The sequence below is a fragment of the Petromyzon marinus genome, unplaced genomic scaffold (assembly GCF_048934315.1).
Source record: "Petromyzon marinus isolate PM22_M1 ecotype Great Lakes invasive population unplaced genomic scaffold, UKy_Petmar_22M1.pri1.0 PM_Scaffold_11, whole genome shotgun sequence".
Lineage (NCBI taxonomy): Eukaryota > Metazoa > Chordata > Hyperoartia > Petromyzontiformes > Petromyzontidae > Petromyzon > Petromyzon marinus.
This window is the reverse complement of record NW_027423069.1, coordinates 2,296,926-2,301,895: the sequence shown is the minus strand read 5'-3', so window position 1 is coordinate 2,301,895 and position 4,970 is coordinate 2,296,926. Positions and strand designations below refer to the sequence as shown.

Here is a 4,970-nt window from a genome sequence, read left to right as displayed (position 1 = left end):
TCTGTGGGTCTCTGTGTGGTGAGTCTGTGGGTCTCTGTCTGGTGAGTCTGTGGGTCTCTGTGTGGTGAATCTGTGGGTCTCTCTGTGGTGAGTCTGTGGGTCTCTGTGTGGTGAGTCTGTGGGTCTCTGTGTGGTGAGTCTGTGGGTCTCTGGTGAGTCTGTGGGTCTCTGTGTGGTGAATCTGTGGATCTGTGTGTGGTAAGTCTGTGGGTCTGTGTGCTGAGTCTGTGGGTCTCTGTCTGGTGAGTGTGTGGGCAGTGGTGGTGCAGTGGTTAGCGCACTGTGTGTGGGGAGCGGTGGTGCAGTGGTTAGCGCACTGTGTGTGTGTGGGGAGCGGTGGTGCAGTGGTTAGCACACTGTGTGTGTAGAGGCTACACCGGGGATCTTTGTCTGTGTATAGGTGCTGCTACTCACTACTAACAGCACTTGTCCCTACAGCCTGCTAGAGGCTACACGGGGGATCTTTGTCCGTGTATAGGTGCTGCTACTCGCAAATAGCTCTTGCCTCTACAGCCTGCTAGAGGCTACACGGGGGATCTTTGTCTGCGTGTAGTTGCTGCTACTCGCTATTACTAACACCACTTGTCCCTACAGCCTGCTAGAGGCTACATGGGGGATCTTTGTCTGTATGTAGGTGCTGCTACTCACTACTAACAGCACTTGTCCCTTCAGCCTGCTAGAGGCTACATGGGGGATCTTTTTCTGTGTGTAGGTGCTGCTACTTGCTACTAACAGCACTTGCCCCTACAGCCTGCTAGAGGCTACACGGGGGATCATTGTCTGTGTGTAGGTGCTGCTACTTGCTACTACTAACGGCACTTGGCCCTATAGCCTGCTAGAGGCTACACGGGGGATCTTTGTCTTGTTTGTGCAGTCCCTTGGCTTACCGTTGTTGATTGTCGGTGGCTTGAAGAAGAAAATAAAAACATGAGTTTATACGTTTAAAGACGATTTTATTTGAACACAAAACGTTTTGGCTACAGATCAACAAGCGACACCCCCTCTGAGAGAGACTCGGAGAGAGAGAGACTCAGACACAGGGCTCGAACCCAGGCACTACGAGATCAGTGGCACGCTGCCACCCCCACCGTGGATTCCTTCACTTGCGCTCGATCCTGGCGCTGACCGACGTCTTGCCGCCTCCTCCTCCACCGCCTCGTCACCCAGATCTTGGCTGAGCGGGGTTCTTGCTTCGAGGAGGTGGTGGCGGCGGCGGCGGAGGCATCGATGAATCCGTTGAGTCGTCGCTGCTGCGGTCTTCCTGCTCCTCCTACGTGTAACGAGGTTGTGCTGTGGGCGACAGAGAAGAGGTGAAGGTGGTGGTGGTGGAGGCAGAAGAGGTGGCGGTGTAGGAGGCCGCTATGAACCACACAGCGTGACACGGCCACCGTGAGCCCGGCCATTACGAACCTCGGCCGTGATTAACCCGACCACTATGAACCCGGCCGTTACGAACCCGGGCATTGGGAACCACACAGCGTGACCCGGGGGCTTTGTGAACCCAACCGCTGTATGAGGAAATGAGAGGTTTTTGACCCCTTCCTGGCAATAAAACAACGGGACTCCGCACTAAGGCCCTTTGCAGGGGAATCGTGACTAACCACACGCACGACGCTTGTGGTGGACATGGAAGCAAAAACACGCTCCGTATTTTTATTAATGACAGTAACTTGATTCCTTGTAGTGAAACGGTTTATATTTGCCGTTTGAACACCTGCTGTTTTATTGCCAGAAAGGGTATGAAGCACCTTTTTCCATACTTTTGTAGTGTTGTAAGGACGAGCAGACTTCTTTAGGAGGCACACTGTTTATTGTATTATTTCCTTATACAACGCTTAACACACAGAGGGATATTCGGTCCCCTCACCCGATACCCTAGGGAGGTACAGCCTCCGGACCTGGCGGGACTCACACGTCTACCGCTAACCTCCTTGATACCTAAGGAGGTACAACCTCCGGACTTGGCGGGACTCACACGTCTACCGCTATCCTAGTCCTCCGGCTAGGACCTAGGGGAGGCTATCTGACCCACCGCTGGCCCGGTGGGTCCTGACCACTGGGTATGCCGAGCCTTAGCCCTTAGAAGGGCTGGGAGGCTGGTCAAGGGTCCTAGCTAGGCTTCAGCCCAGTCTTCTGTCTTCGTGCAGGGAGAGAACTCACGAGGTCCGTTGGGTCACCCGTCTTATACCCCTTCGTGGCCAGGCAGAACCAATCACACATTCCCACGTGGAACTGTCTGATTGGTTCGCCCCAAAACCCTGGCCACGATCCGTTTCACCTCGACTGACCCCAACCGTTGTACCCAGGGGTAATGCTGCACCGCCCTGGTGGCAACGCAGGTTACGCAACAGCGCGCAGTTAACACCTCTACACTTTTGTAATGACAGGGGAGTCAGCTGTGAGTGAAGGGACCGGTGGCCACGGGAGGTAATGACAGGGGGAGTCAGCTGTGAGTGTGAAGGGACCGGTGGCCACGGGAGGTAATGACAGGGGGAGTCAGCTGTGAGTGCGAAGGGACCGGTGGCCACGGGAGGTAATGACAGGGGGAGTCAGCTGTGAGTGTGAAGGGACCGGTGGCCACAGGCGGTAATGACAGGGGGAGTCAGCTGTGAGTGTGAAGGGACCGGTGGCCATGGGAGGTAATGACAGGGGGAGTCAGCTGTGAGTGTGAAGGGACCGGTGGCCACGGGAGGTAATGACAGGGGGAGTCAGCTGTGGGTGTGAAGGGACCGGTGGCCACGGGAGGTAATGACAGGGGGAGTCAGCTGCGAGTGTGAAGGGACCGGTGGCCACGGGAGGTAATGACAGGGGGAGTCAACTGTGAGTGAAGGGACCGGTGGCCACGGGAGGTAATGACAGGGGGAGTCAGCTGTGAGTGTGAAGGGACTGGTGGCCACGGGAGGTAATGACAGGGGGAGTCAGCTGTGAGTGTGAAGGGACCGGTGGCCACGGGAGGTAATGACAGGGGGAGTCAGCTGTGAGTGTGAAGGGACCGGTGGCCACGGGATATAATGACAGGGGGAGTCAGCTGTGAGTGTGAAGGGACCGGTGGCCACGGAGGTAATGACAGGGGGAGTCAGCTGTGAGTGAAGGGACCGCTGGCCACGGGAGGTAATGACAGGGGGAGTCAGCTGTGAGTGTGAAGGGACCGGTGGCCACGGGAGGTAATGACAGGGGGAGTCAGCTGTGAGTGTGAAGGGACTGGTGGCCACGGGAGGTAATGACAGGGGGAGTCAGCTGTGAGTGTGAAGGGACCGGTGGCCACGGGAGGTAATGACAGGGGGAGTCAGCTGTGAGTTTGAAGGGACTGGTGGCCACGGGAGGAAATGACAGGGGGAGTCAGCTGTGAGTGTGAAGGGACCGGTGGCCACAGGAGGAAATGACAGGGGGAGTCAGCTGTGAGTGTGAGTGGACCAGTGGCCACGGGAGGTAATGACAGGGGGAGTCAGCTGTGTGAGTGGACCAGTGGCCACGGGAGGTAATGACAGGGGGAGTCAGCTGTGAGTGAAGGGACCGGTGGCCACGGGAGGTAATGACAGGGGGAGTCAGCTGTGAGTGTGAAGGGACCGGTGGCCACGGGAGGTAATGACAGGGGGAGTCAGCTGTGAGTGAAGGGACCGGTGGCCACGGGAGGTAATGACAGGGGGAGTCAGCTGTGAGTGAAGGGACCGGTGGCCACGGGAGGTAATGACAGGGGGAGTCAGCTGTGAGTGTGAAGGGACCGGTGGCCATGAGAGGTAATGACAAGGGGAGTCAGCTGTGAGTGTGAAGGGACCGGTGGCCACGGGAGGTAATGACAGGGGAGTCAGCTGTGAGTGTGAAGGGACCGGTGGCCACGGGAGGTAATGACAGGGGGAGTCAGCTGTGAGTGTGAAGGGACCGGTGGCCACGGGAGGTAATGACAGGGGGAGTCAGCTGTTAGTGTGAAGGGACCGGTGGCCATGGGAGGAAATGACAGGGGGAGTCAGCTGTGGGTGTGAAGAGACCGGTGGCCACGGGAGGTAATGACAGGGGGAGTCAGCTGTGAGTGCGAAGGGACCGGTGGCCACGGGAGGTAATGACAGGGGGAGTCAGCTGTGGGTTTGAAGGGACCGGTGGCCACGGGAATGTTCGCGATGTCAAGTGAACGGGTCTTCAATAAAGCGCCACATCGGGAGGAGTGTGTCAATGTCGTCGCTACACTTTCATGAGTGGCACGACTCATGAAAGTGTAGCGGGGCCGGAGGGGGTGGCCCCTCCCCCCGCGTCCTCAGCGGTGGGGTGTTCTCCAGGTCGCTGTCCCACTCCACCGCCGCGCGCCATTGCCGAGGCTTGTGGGGGCGGGCACGGTGACCTGGCGGGAGGAGGGGGGGGGGCGATAGAGGGGAGCACTCAGCCACCCACTCAGCCACCCACCCACACTCACCCACTCACCCAACCACACACTCATCCACCCATCCACTCATCCACCCACCCACTCATCTACCAACTCAACCACTCATCCATCCACCCACACTCACCCACTCACCCAACCACCCACCCACACACTCATCCACCCATCCGCTCATCCACCCTCCCACCCACCCACTCATCCACCCATACGTTCATCCACCCACCCACTCATCTACCAACTCACCCACTCATCCATCCGCCCACACTCACCCACTCACCCAACCACCAACTTATCCACCCATCCGCTCATCCACCCACCCACCACACATTTCAGAAGTGTTAAATTTCGTGAGCTGCCGTTTTGTATGTGTAAGATGTGCGTGTTTGAGCTGTTGCTCTCGCTCTGGCCCCTCCCCCCCTCCAACCGTATTTCCTATTTAAGCTTCTGTTCATCCCTCCGGCTCCCCCCCCCTCTCTCTGCCTCCCTGTCCGTCTTTCCTCCCTCCTTACCTCTTGGTAGACTTGTATATGTATTTCTACTGACCGTGTAACTCGTATTTTTCATTCTATGCTGGTATGTGCACTCCAAAGGTTGAACA

At 57.5% G+C, this 4,970-nt stretch overlaps 1 long non-coding RNA gene across 1 annotated transcript; it reads right to left on the bottom strand.

Moving 5' to 3' along the window:
• Window positions 1–932: 932 nt before the first annotated feature.
• LOC142922587 (uncharacterized) lies at window positions 933–2,952 on the bottom strand. Its single transcript, XR_012940181.1, has 2 exons — window positions 1,761–2,952; window positions 933–1,290 (listed from the first exon to the last, which is right to left on the bottom strand). It is a non-coding gene; the product is annotated as an uncharacterized LOC142922587 (long non-coding RNA).
• Between the last annotated feature and the right edge of the window lie 2,018 nt (window positions 2,953–4,970).